Source organism: Cetorhinus maximus, chromosome 13 (assembly GCF_964194155.1).
Source record: "Cetorhinus maximus chromosome 13, sCetMax3.hap1.1, whole genome shotgun sequence".
NCBI lineage: Eukaryota > Metazoa > Chordata > Chondrichthyes > Lamniformes > Cetorhinidae > Cetorhinus > Cetorhinus maximus.
In genome coordinates this window covers 43,592,789-43,607,208 of record NC_135891.1, presented here as the reverse complement: position 1 = coordinate 43,607,208, position 14,420 = coordinate 43,592,789, and the positions used below count along the sequence as shown (strand labels likewise).

The 14,420-nt window shown below is 39.1% G+C and overlaps 1 long non-coding RNA gene across 1 annotated transcript; it reads right to left on the bottom strand.

Annotated features, from left to right (window-relative positions):
- Nucleotides 1-1,976: 1,976 nt before the first annotated feature.
- LOC144688585 (uncharacterized) lies at nt 1,977-13,778 on the bottom strand. The gene is made up of 3 exons (XR_013578443.1): nt 13,604-13,778; nt 9,330-9,576; nt 1,977-4,785 (listed from the first exon to the last, which is right to left on the bottom strand). It is a non-coding gene; the product is annotated as an uncharacterized LOC144688585 (long non-coding RNA).
- Between the last annotated feature and the right edge of the window lie 642 nt (nt 13,779-14,420).

The window sequence follows — 14,420 nt, the reverse complement described above, 5'->3', positions numbered from 1 at the left end:
ATTTAAGATATATTAATATCAATTTTATGGAACATGCAATTGGGTTCGATATTTTGAAATTTGCCCGTTTAGGAGGAGAGGAGGAAAGATTCAATTGAACTGCTAAAGCTAAAGCATTGAAAATACTGGCCGCAGGATTTGCAGTGAGCGTTCTAAGAGCCATTGAATGCATGTTAACCCATTTAAATTGAGAGAGGGTTTTCAACTAAATGGGGTGGGAGGGTTCACATAAGCAGAGATTTGGAAAGTTAAAGAAAAAGGACAAGGCAATAATGCAGGGTAGCGATGTGGTAATGATAACCAAAGTGTGACAGGGAGGGACAGAGCGTACAAACATAAGAGTACATCAGCAAATAAAGTCAGAAGAGGAAAAAAAATGGTAAAAAGACAGAATTAAAGGATCTTTATCTGAATGCACTTAGCATTCATAAAAAGATGGATGAATTGATAGCACAAATAGAAATAAATGTGTATGCTATGATAGCCTTTACAGAGACATGGTTTGCAAAGTGATCATAGGTGGGACCTGAATATTCAAGGATATTTGACATTTTGGAAGGACGGAAAGAAAGGCAAAGGAGGTGGAATAGCTCTGAGATCGATATAATAGCGAGATATGATCTTGGTTCAGAGGATCAAAATGTAGAATCAGTTTGGGTGGAGATAAGAAATAGCAAAGGAAAGAAGTAACTGGTGGAAGTGGTTTATAGGACCCCTGACAGTAGGTACACTGTAGCTCAGAGTATAAATAAAGAAATAGTTGGGGCTTATAAGAAAGATGCTGCAATAATCATGGAAGATTTTAATCTTTGTATAGATTGGATTAATCAAGTTGGCAAATGTAGCCTGGAGGATGAGTTCACTGTGTATATTATGGACAGTTTCTTAGAACCATACATTCTGGAACCAACCAGGGAACTGGCTATTTTAGACCTAGTTAAGCATAATGAGAAGGATTAATTAATGACCTCATACTAAAGAATCCTCTATGTAAAAGTGATCGTAACATGATAGAATTTCATATTCAGTTTGAGGGTGAGAATTCTGAATCTGAAACTCATGTCTTAAACTTAACTAAAGGCAATTACAAAGGTATGAAGACAAAGTTGGCTGAAGTGGAATGGGAAAATAGGCCATAAGGTAAGACATTTAAGGAGATATTCCATCATTTTCAACAAAGATATATTCATTTGAGAAAGAGAGACTGTACAAGAAGGATGCACCATCTGTGGCTATAAGGATGTTAATGGTGGTATCAAATTGAAAGAAAAGATGTACAATGCTACAAAGATTAGTGGTAGGCCAGAAGATTTTAGAAACCAGCAAAGGATGACTAAAAAATATAGAGAGGGACAAATTGGAGTATGAGAGAAAACTAGCAAAAAAAAATTTTTAAATGACAGTAAAAGCTTCTTTGAGTATATAAAAAGGAAAATGGTAGCAAATGTGAGCATTGGTCCTTTTGAGGCTGAGACTCATCAAAGTGAACAAGGCACCTTGTACCTCAAATGTTCATGCCCTTTCTGATGAAGATCTTGACAAATAGAATGTGGTAGATTTAGGACTGGATAGTGGCAATCTGAGTGATCATGACACATATGAGCTATCAGGTCAACAAACCAATAGCCCAGAATGTGTAGTCATAGTGATATATATTCCACAGTGGTCCAATGAATGAAGGGATATGCAGGAAAATTTATCGGTATGTTTAAATATTGGCTGAAATTTCTGGATGATGGCCAGGAAGTGAGGACCACGTACTGGCAGAAGAAGGTGAAAGAATGGAAAGTAAAACATAGTTTAAGTACTGTAAGTGACTCTTACATCACAAAATGATCACATAACAGAAAAAGAACCTCCAATGATGTGTTATGATCCCAGCTGATGTTACTACTAGACAAGTCAGATCCCTGTGTGGAACCTAGCTTCATAGATCCTAACTTTTATTTTTTTAAATTTAGAAACGTGGAAAACAGTTACTGAACACATTCACAGGAATCTGATGAATTTTTAACAAAAGAATAAAACATTTATTAAACAAGAAGAACTATATTACACTACTCCTTCACCCACAACCATACCTTTACGGTATATACAGGTTTGTAAGAATAACACAAGTTATAAGAAATTTACAATATACTCTCATATTCACAGTAAGTATACAGTCCATGTAAACCAATAGGTGAACTGTGGTCAGACACCACACTCCAAGCTCAAATGACAGATGTCACCCAAAGCAAATGCTATGGACCTTTCATCAACTTTCTCAGATGATCGTCGCACTGCAAACCAACCGATCTCACTGAACTCTGTCTTTCACAAGAGGGTTTCCAATCTCCATTCTCCAAGAACTCACCTTAGAATTTTCTCCCAAGGTACGCTTTCACTTGGACGTCTTCAACAAGGATCCACCTCCAGGGTTTCAACCTCTCCTTTTGATGTTCCTCTCCCCAGATCGCCATATGCATTCAAGCTTTGCCTTCCACATGCTCTCTTGGATACTCAGCCATGCCAACAGAACACTACTGCTTTACAGGCCCGTAGTAAGAAGTCACCAACCTTTGCCTTCTCAGGTCTTCTGGCTTCTCACAAGCCTATTTTGCCTCAAGTCTGCTTCCTGCTGCTTTCTTTCTTTAATTTGGAGCCTTCCCCTCTGCCCCTTGCTTTCACATCCTCTGAATAGGACCTGTTCCACATTCCTGTTCTTGCTCCTTGACTTAACTGTCTTCCTGGGATTTTCTTTTGTCTCCACTCTCTAGTTTCTTCTGTTCTTTTGGGAAATCTGCTGTCTGCAGTTCTCTCTCTTGTCCAGCTTCCTCATCCTGTGGTATTCACAGACCAACTGAACTCAAAATGCTTTTCTGTTTCTCTCTGTCCCTGTAGGTCTCCTGCTGCTAGACAACAGCAAAGTTTTCCTACTTTGCTTCCTACTTTGTTTTAACTTCCCTAAACCACTAACGCCCTTGAAATACAGCTTTCCACTTCAAGCATCGTAAAATCTCATTAAAATGTAGGTATACAAACAAAGCTTCAGATTTGCTGACTCCATCGCACAGAGAAAAACTCTAAATGATACTAGACCCAGGTTTTGCCCTTTTAACCCACAAATAAAGCTAAAATTTGAACGTAAAGCTATAGCTTATTCCTAACATACACAATACACATAACTTACTTCAAATTAACTCTAAGTCCTAACAAATACAAGAGGGAGGTCTCACAGAAACAGTACATACTTCAGTGGTCCATGTACATATGCAGCAAGACCTGCATTCAGGCTTGGGCTGATAAGTGACAAGTAATATTCACACCACACAAATGCCAGGCAATGACATCTCCAACATGAGAGAATCTAACATCTCCCTTTGACATTCAATGGCATAACCGTCACTGAATATCCCACTAACAACATTTTTGGGGTTACCATTGACCAGAAACTGAACTGGACCAGCCATATAAATACTGTGGCTACAAGAGCTGAGCCAGAAGCTGAGAATTCTGTGGCAAATAATTCACCTCCTGACTTCCCAAAGCCTGTCCACCGTGTACAAGGCACAAGTCAGGGGTGTGATGGAATACTCTCCACTTGCCTGGATAAGTGCAGCTCCAACAACATTCAAGAAGCTTGACACCATCCAAGTCAAAGCATCTCACTTGATCAGCACCCCATCCATCACATCAAACATTCACTCCCTCCACCTCTGACACAGAGTGGCAGCAATGTGTACCATCTACATGGTACACCGCAGCAACTCACCAAGGCTCCATCAACAGCTGGAAAAGTAACCTTAAAAAATATTTTAGTTCTTTTGGCTGCACATTCATGGATGTGTGGGTCAATCAATATAGAAGCAATTCTGCAGGGTGATACTTTTCAGAGGCAGCTGTTTCTGGAACTACCCAAAGAGGCAGTAAAGGCAGAAGGAAAACTGGAAACTAAACAAATGCATCTATGGCTTGATATGGTATTTTTGATATCGAATTTTTGATATGGTATTTTTCAGTGAGATCTGTTTTGCTGAAAATAGGTTGTGTCAAATTTAAAGCAGATCTTGCAATGTTTTATTCGTATCATAAAGGGAAACTTTCAGACATCTCTATGATGCATAGAAATGATTTCTTATGGGAATATACATTTTAGAGAAATGTGTTATTAATCAGATTAAATTTGAGTTTAAGGTTGGGAGTCAGGCTTGTGGAACTTTTTAAAAATATATTTGTTTAGATATTAAGCAAAATAAGTCTGGAATAACTTTAAATCAAGAATCCTCCTTAGAGTGTTATTCCCACCCCGGTTAATCATACTAGGTCATCACAGAAAGAAATTGCCATATCCAAAAAAGAGACAGAGCAATTACAAAGCTTAATTGGTCAGTTGAATTGGTTGGGCAGTTAGATTAGACAAATGCTGGTTGGACTTAAGTACTGTGATGAAACATCCTGAAGTAGAGAATGTTTTCTCGCCAAATAGAACATTAAAAATAATTAAATCTGGACAAATGTATACTCAAGTTCCCATCCTTAGGTGCCCTTAGACCCAAAGTACATGAAGCTAGTCATTTTTAATAATGCTTTGCATGCTATGGGGAGCAGGCAGGAAAGTAGAGTTGAAGCTCGAGATCAGCCATGATCGTATTGAATGGTGGAGCAGGCTCAAAGGGACGTATGCTCTACTCCTATCTCTTGTGTTCTTGTGCTCTAATCTTCCTGATGGCTATTCTAGTTTGACTGGTTTCATAATATTTCTGATGGATGAGAATGGAAAATATCGTCCTTTAGCTTTGGAAGCTAAGAAAATAAAAAAGTTTGTTCAAAGTATTTTGACTGCTGAAACATTGGCTCTTGTGGAGGCAGTGGATATGGGATTCTACTTGTCAAATATTTTAAGTGAGGTTTTGTACAATCAGCATAATGAAGTACAGCTATTGAATGTTATGTAGATAATCGCTCATTGTGGGATAATATACACTCTATGAAAAGTCTGAGTGAGAAAAGTTGCAGAATTACCTTGCTGGCTTGAAACAAATGAAGGAGAGGAAATCTCTAAATTAAATGACTGGACGCAAGTCATCATGTGTTGGTTGTTTTACGAAAAGAAATGCAATTATAACATTGGAGTTTGGTTTAGTTCTGGGATTAACTTATCACCTGATCCCCTGTTATACTCTCAACTTCAAGCTCACTATTGCCTAATTAGGTGGCTCTCTCAACTTAGAAATGTTGATCTTTTAATGTTGAGTCCTGTATCTAATTTAGTGAAAAGAAAATAGAAATACTTGCATTTATAAAATGCTTTCCATAGCCACCAAATGTCTCTAAGTGCTTTACAGTCAAACAAGTACTTCTGGAGTGCCATCACTGTTGTAATGTAGGAAACACAGCAGCCAATTTGCACCCAGCAAACTCCCACAAACAGCAATATGATAATGCCCAGATAATCTGTTTTTGTGAGGTTGATTAAATGCTAAATATTGGCCAGGGTACAGGGATAACTCCTCTGCTGTTCTTCGAAATCATGCCGTGGGATCTTTTACATCAACTTGAGCAGGCATTTGTGCCTCAGTTTAACGTTTCATCTGAAAGATGACACCTCTGGCAGTGCAACAGTCCCTCTGTGCTGCTTTGGAGTGTCAGCTTTGGTTTTTGTTCTCCAGTACTGGAGTAGGACATTTCTATGGTATAAGTTTAGAGACTCTGCCCCACTTTCATACTGCTTCAGGGTTTAGAATTTCCAGAGCCCCTTCTCATCAGTAGGGAAGAATGATATATTTGGCAAGTATCGTGTGGTCTGCATGTGCTAACCTTCTTCAGCAAGCAGATAGAAAAAAAAGATAAATGTTGTAATAAGGAAAAAGAGAGAACATGTCTGTCAATCATGTGTCCAGGCCTTATGTGAGTCTATAAGCAGGAAGCATCTTGTGCTTGGTTCTTTTTGTTTGCCACATTTGTTAAGCCACAGAGGAAGTGCATTCTCATGTTGGCAATGCCGCCCATGTGAAACTATTTACAATTGTAAGTACTGGCAGCATACCTGTGCATTTGGGAATCATTGGAACAATTGCCATAATTATATATGTTCTTCTTCTGTGATGCTGCATCAAGGCTTCTCAGAGGTATTGTCAAGATGAATTGTAAACATTGCAAAAATGGAAGTAACATTTATCTTGATAACCTCGTTGAGACCTGTGCCTTCTTTTTCACCTGCTTCCAGTTAAATGAAGAGATGAAAAGGTATCCACTTTATCAGCACCTCCATCTTGCTCAGGCTCTGGACTTCAGTGAAAGTAGTCTTAACTTGAAAAATAAACAAATCCTTCAGCAGTACCTCCAAACCTTCTTCTCTAAATGGAGCAATTTTGCAGCCATTCCCTAGCAGGACAGCTTTAAAGATGTATAGCAACCCCTCAAGAGCTGCTGGCATTGGATAGTAGGTCTCATAATTTATATAAAGCAGAGTCAGCACACTCTGCAGTGCCCTTGCAGCAAGAGTTCTGATGCCTGTGCTGCTCCAGGTAAGTATTTTTGTCAAACTTACCTTTTTGGTGGCAGCCAAGTGCCTACCACAGAGTAAACCAGTTTCCAGTTACACTTCTAAAGCACATGTTAGCCCCCTTATTATCCGCTGTATACATCGACAGCTGTTTTACATGACCTTCGGGCTTAAACCAATACAGCATTGTTTCCAATGCTGTTAGGGCATGGGAGATTAGCTCCTAAATTGGACCTTTTTGCATCCTTTTTCTGCCTGGAAAATGGGATCAGTGAAGTCCAATTTCACCCCTATTGTTTTAACACGTTGCCTTGTCCTATCCCTCAGCAAGAGGCTGTTTAAATCAGTACAAATATTTGTGATTATCAGCGTATTTATCATAGACCACATTCCTCAACATGTTCACACATTTCTGCACCATAAAGGATGGGGCATGTGGTTTTCATGAGCCTTAATAAATAAGGTTAGGTGCATACTTATAGGTATGAAGTCAGTGAATGTAAGTTGGAGGGTGACGAGTTCATACAAGGAATAAAGTTAATGCAATAAACTGATATTCCATATGAACATACGAATTATGAACATGAGTGGGCCATTCGGCCCATTCAAGCCTGCCGTGCCATTTAATAAGATCATGGCAGATCTGATTGTGGCCCCCAACTCCACATTCCCTCCTACCCCTGAGGCCCATTGACTCTCTTGTTAGTCAAGAATTTATCTAACTCTGCCTTAAAATATTCAATGACCCTGCCTCCATCGATCTCTGGGGAAGAGAGTTCCAAAGACTCAAAACCCTCTGAAGGAAAAGATTTCTCCTCATCTCCATCTTAAATGGGCGACCCCTTATTTTTAAAATGTGTCCCCTGGTTTTAGCCTCTTCCACAAGGGAAAACATCCATTCAGCATCCACCCTGTCAAGTCCCCTCAAGATCTTATATGTTTCAATAAGATCACCTCTCATTCTTCTAAACTCCAATGGATACAGGTCCAGCCTGTCCATATAGCCTCAGATTGTAAAAGTACAAGCATAGGTGCGTGCTTAACTCATACCAATCTATTAAATACATGCTACTCTGCAATTTTTGATTTGCAGTTTTGGAAATTTGGTTTCACTACAATAATCCTTATCTTAATCCATAGGTGTTGTCAACTTTATCAAAACAGATGACCTATTGTAATTTTCTAAATATTACTTTTATCTAAATAATGTTCAGTAAAAATGTGGATATATAAAGCTGTATGTACATCTAATTAGAATCATAGGGCAGAAACTTGCGCTGAGCGGGCGAGTACGTGCCCAACCCACTCGAGCGTAAAATGACGCACGATGACATCGGGCGAGCATTCGTGCAATATTTTGGTCAGCGGACATGCACGGGAGTCAGCAGCACACCCGCAGACAATTAACAGACCTATTAAGGCCATTAAAGTAATAATTGACTGAAATTTTTCGCTGCCCGTCCAACCTTACAGGGGAAAAGGCCAAGCGGCCTTTAGATTTTTAGGAAACCTCATCCATGAGCGGGAGTAGGTTTCCAACACCAATTAAAAATTAACTTTTAAAATTTTTAAATTTCATTTCTAACATGTCCCTACTCATGTGACTGTCACAAGAGGGGACATGTTTTTAACAGTGGTAAATTTTTTATTTTTGTGTTTTTAAATCTTCAGCTCCCTGAGGCTTCATGACTACTCCTGGCCCTGTCCGCTGCACCTGTCCGACAAGGTACAAATCCTGGCCATAGAATTATATAGCACAGAGGAGACCATTTGTCCCATTATGCCCATATTATTTCTCCGTGCTGAGTTAGCCACTTAGTTCCATTCATCCACCTTTTCTTACATGTGTTTAAATTTCCTTTATCAAAAATTTTTGCCATCCCTTTTAAAAACTGTTATGATTTCATTTTTCGCCACGACTTTTGTTCGGGCACCCCATGTCTTACCAATTCTCTATCCAAGAGACTCTGTGAATCTCTCCCTTCATTCTTTTGGTGATGAAAAATTTAAGTCTTCTAATTATTCAGTCACCAAGCACTAAGAATATGTTCGCAATATTTGCTTTATCAAACCCATTCATGATTTTGAAAATATTTGTTAGATCTTCTCTTAACCTAGGCTGCTCCACTCTTTTCCTACTCTATGTTCATTATGAAAGAAAGAACATGCATTTATATGGTGCCTTTCATGACCTCAAAACATCCCAAAATGCTTCACAGCCACTGAAATACTTTGAAGTGTAGTCTGTTGTAAAGTAGGGAAATATAGTAGCCAAACCGAGCACAACAAGTTCTCACAAAACAGCAGCGGGATAAATGATCAGTTAATCAACTTAGTGATGTTGGCTGAGGGATAACTGTTGCCCAGTACAGTGGGAGAGCTCACTGCTCTTTAATTAGAAGCAAGAGATGTTTTCTAGCCACCTGATAGCACAGATGGTGTCTTAGATTAATGATTCTTTTGAAAGATGCCACTACATTAGTGCAGGTCTGAAGTGTCAGGCTAAATTATATCGCAGTCAATGGAAAGGAAGTCACTTGGTTCATATCATGGACAGTTGATCCACTAATCACAGTTCTACACCACTGCAAAAGTTGATTTTATTCCATGGCCTTCCGAATCAGAGGCAAGAGTGCTATCAACTGAGCCAAGGCTGACATCTGTGATACTATTTTAATAAATCTTTTTTTGAACACTTTCCCATATCTTACCAAAGAAATGGACCTAAAACTGCACACAATCCTTTAATGATAGTTTAACAAATAGTTTGTATAAGTTTAGGATTACTTCTTTGACTTTGCACTCTGTGCCCCTTTTTATAAAACCTAGGATGTTTTTATACCTTTATCAGCTTCTTCTCCTACTTGTTGCTTTTTCCATCCTGGGCTGACTCCAAAAAATTATATTCTCCCAGAAAATAAACTCCAGTTCCCTGTTTCTGAACAGGAACGAATAATGTCCTTGAGGGAAAAAACATGGTTTGGATAATTGCTGCAGCAGGAAGTTCAATACATAGGTATTTCAATGCAAGTGGAACTTTCCTTGAAGTTGGTGTAGAGTGTAGATCTGGCAAGCATTCACAGAATGGCCTGGAAAAGACAAAGGGAAACAGTGTGTTCATCTGGGCCTGACCATTTTCTATTAAATATTTTGTGATATTTTTCTTCATATAAAAAAACACAAGAGCACTAAAGCAAATTATGCTGATTAAAACAGCCGATTCATATAAGAGTTCATTGTGGTACAGTTTGTCTCCATGGCCATCGTCACCAAAAATTATTCGAACCCTCAACATACTATTTTATAGAACTACAGTAAAGAGGTACACTGTCAGCTAACAGTACTCTTGTCCCTGAGTCAGGAGGTCATGGGTTCCATTCCAGTGCAGGTACATAGTATAGGTTGATGCTTCTGCAGTACTAACTGAAGTACTGCATTGTTGGTGGTGCTATCCTTCAGATAAAACATTAAATTGTGTTTTCATCAACCTGTTCTTCTGGATCAGGTGTATTTTAATGATCCTGTGATACTATAGGTAGATGAATTAACAGCGCAAATTGATATAAACTGTTATGATATAGTTGCAATTACGAAGATATGGCTGCAGGGTGACCAAGGATGGGAACTGAACATCCAGGGGTATTCAATATTTAGGAAGGACAGACAAATAGAAAGGAGGTGTGGTAGCACTGTTAGTAAAGGAGGAAATCACTGCAATAGTGAGGAGGGATATTGGCTCGGAAAATCATGATGTGGAATCTGTTTGGGTGGAGATAAGAAACACCAAGGGGCAGAAAATTTGTTGAGGGTTGTCTATAGGCCGACAAACAGTAATGGAGATGCAAGGGAAGGCATTAAGCAGGAAATTAGAGATGCATGTAATAAGGGTACAACTGTAATCATGGGTGATTTTAACCTACATATCAATTGGACAAACCAAACTAGCAATAATACTGTGGAGGAGGATTTCCTGGAGTGTGTATGTGATGGTTTTTTAGACCAATGGGTTGAGGAACCAACTAGAGAGCTGGCTATCCTAGACTGGGTATTGTGCAATGAGAAAGGATTAATTAACAATCTTGTTGTGCACGGCCCACTGGGGAAGAACAGCCATAAAATGATAGAATTGTTCATTAGGATGGAGAGTGAAGACGTTGAATCCGAAACTAGGGTCCTGAATCTAAATAAAAGGAACTACGAGGGTATGAGGCGCCAGTTGGCAATGATGGATTGGGGAACCTTACTAAAAGGATTGACAGTGGATAGGCAATGGCTAATATTTAAGGAACGTATGCATGAATTACAACAATTATTCATTCCTGTCTGGCGCAAAAGTAAAACCGGAAAAGTGGCTCAACCATGGCTTTCAAAAGAAATTAGGGATAGTATTAGATCCAAAGAGGAGACATATAAAATTGCTAGAAAAAGCAGCAGCCTGAGGAGGGGGAGCAGTTTAGAATTCAGCAAAAGTGGACAAAAAGATTGATCAAGAAGGGGAAAATGGAGTATCAGAGTAAACTTGCCAGGAACATAAAAACTGACTGTAAAAGCTTCTATGAATATGTGAAGAGAAAAAGATTAGCAAAGACAAACATAGGCCCCTTACAGTCAGAAACGGGGGAAATTATAATGGCGATCAAAGAAATAGCAGAATTACGGAAGAATTGAACACATATTTTGGTTCTGTCTTCACAAAAGAGGACACAAATAATTTCCCAGAAATGTCAGGGAACCAAGGGTCTAGTGAGAGAGAAGAATTGAAGAAAATCAGTATTAGTAAAAAAAAAAATGGCACTAGAGAAATTAATCAGATTAAAGGCTGAAAAATCCCAAGGGTCTGATAATCTACATCCCAGAGTACTAAAGGAAGTGGCCCTGGAAATATTAGCTGCATTGGTGGTCATCTTCCAAAATTCTATAGACTCCGGAGCAGTTCCTACAGATTAGAGAGTGGCAAATGTAACACCGCTATTTAAAAAAGGAGAGAGAGAGAAAACAGAAAGTTACAGTCCAGTTAGCCTAACAGCAATAGTGGGGAAATGCTAGTCTACAATAAAAGACGTGGAAAGCATTAACGGGATTAGACAAAGTCAGCATGGGTTTATGAAAGGGAAATCATGCTTAACTATTCTATTGGAGTTTTTTGAGGATGTAACTAGTAGAATAGATAAGGGAGAACCAGTGGATGTGGTGTATTTGGATTTCAAGAAGGCTTTTGATAAGGTCCCACATAAGAGGCTAGTGGGCAAAATTAAAGCACATGGGATTGGGGGTAATATACTGGCATGGATTGAGAATTGATTGACAGACCGGAAACAAAGAGTGAGAATAAACGGGTCTTTTTCCGGGTGGCAGACGGTGACTAGTGGTGTACCACAGGGATCAGTGCTTGGGCCCCAGCTATCCTGCTCCTAGTTTCTATGTTCCTATTCAAAGAGCAGGGAGATTACCTGGGAGTCTGGGCAATATCCTTCCCTCCAGCAGAAGCAGATTAACTGTCAGGACACATGACATCCTGCTGTGTGCAAACTGTCGCTGTATTTGTTTGCATTAACAACAAGTGTTTCACTGTAATTTTATTCCACATGATGGACTTTGGGATTTTTTTTGCTGACTCTTTGTAGGAAGTGACTCAGACTTTTAATAAGGAATGTAAATTGTCACTATATGTGCCTTAATTTTCCAATTTATTTAAATGTTAATCCTTTAGATAATAAAATTACTAGACAGGCTAACAGAAGAATAGTAATGTTCTGTCTACAAATGCATTGTCCTTTCACAAAAGAATTGCAGTTTTGAAGTCCCAGAGTTTTGCTAAAATACATACTAAATTGCATTACTATGGGCCACAAACTGTACATTTTTATGGTGAATAATATGACAGCTTATGTTTTTCATCATTCAGATGTTTCTTTTCCATGCATTTGTTCATTGACTATATATTTACCATATATTGACTTTGTACTAATGTGGAATAATGTGAATGCTAAAAGGAAGCAAAGAACTAAGGACAACCTAGAGAAAGTGCTCACTGAATTCAAATTATAAGTATTGAATAAATATTAAAAAGTAATTTCTTTTGCAAGATCACTAAAGGGATAACAGTGACAGACCTATATGGCTGTAAGCCTGGACAACCATTTGACTAAAACCTCATAAAATTGTACAATGTAACTTAAACCTAGGGCAATAACAAAGGAATTTATTTATGCTGAAACTCAGCATTCAAGGTACAACTGTTGGACTCACATTAAAACCAATAGTTCAATGGCTTTGATTCAAAGAACTGTTCTAAAATGATTAACGATGGAGAACCCTACTTCAGCTCAGGTTAAATACTGCCAATGTTTACTGATGAAATTTTTCATTGAAAATCACACCTGCACCTTTTCCCATTGTTTTACCTTTTAATTGTGAGCTTAATAAGCTCTCTAGTTACCCTGGTACTAAGCATTACCAACCATTAATAGAGTAGAAAATCTAACCCAATAGAATACATGCTAAATGCAATTCAACCACTCTCGAAAAAGGGATATTTTCAGTAACACTCCACTCAATAATGAATGGCAGTAGAATGATCCAGGCCTCCATGAATACTATATTTTTCATCTTGCAATGTTTCTGTTTTGAAATTATGGACCTTGCTTTTGTTGGTTTGGATGTGGAAGGCAAGGTTACAAGTATTGAGATAACAAGTTTGAACACAGACGAATTAAAATTTTAATTGCTTCCAATTGAAGGGAGGGAGCAGCCAACATTGTGAAGAAAAGGATTTCAACAGCTACCAAAAATGGTGAAGAACAACCAATCTGTGTAATAACAGAGATAACAAACTGCTGAGACACAGAAGGACAGGGACTAAAAAGAGGAAAGCCTGTGCACTGCCTTCTCACTCCACTCCCAATTGTCGTTTGTCCAGTGGCAGCAGGAGACTCACTGTGTGAGCAGGAAAACCCTGTCGGAGTTGCTTGTGGGCTCCCGGGGGGGAGGGACAAGGTAAGGGGAGGTGGTCGGGAGAGCCCCTCATTCAAAATCACTGTACCAGCATCAGAAAGGGGGAGGCCTGCTGAGTGTCACCTACTCTTGTTGCCAGTCCCCCCTCCCACCATCACTCACCCGTGCCTGGGTCCATGGCCAATCCAAGGCCTCAGGTGGGTGTAGTACCGGCGGCAGCCACCACCTCCCTGGCGGTGCTGTCAAGCAATGAAGAAAGTTGCCGGCTTCTGAGTGCCCGGATGCTCCAGGTAAGCGGGACTTTGATCCCAGGGAAGGCCCGCCGCTGCCCAGTTAAGTGCCTAATTTGCACTTAATTCGGCGGGCCTTCCTGGAGAGATGTCGCGAGACCCTCACCAGTTCTCCAGCTGGAGGGCAAAGCCGGCCTGTAGCCCCCATTAAATACAATCCCTAATGTGCAGTAAGGGCCATATGAAATTTGCAGCTATAAAAAATATAGTGTTATGTAAAGGAGCGGAATAATTGCATGAGCACTCTTCTAGGCCTCTGAGTTATAAAAAAAATGTGTAATTGTGTAAGATGGCTTGAATCTGTGAATTTTAAACAAGATTTGTTGAACTATGTATGAAGATTTGGAAATATGGAATTACTTTCCTCTCTAGACTTAATGATGTGAATCAGTTTGCAGTAACTACTATGCACAGACATAAGCAGATCTACAATTTTTGGCTGAGTACTATTGTTGCAATGATATGTTTTATTAAAATTCTTTGAAAGCTTTTATCATTGCATATTTGTGGGTAAAATATCCTAGCTTAGCTCATACGTTCCTCAAACTGTGCTCAACCTTCTACATATTGCAATCTTATTCACAGATAATAGAAATGACCTAGTTAATCATTACTGATATTTCTGGTATTACAAGAGAAGGATTGCATCCTGTGTGGCTTCTAACAGATATAAATGGGAAATTTCTGGT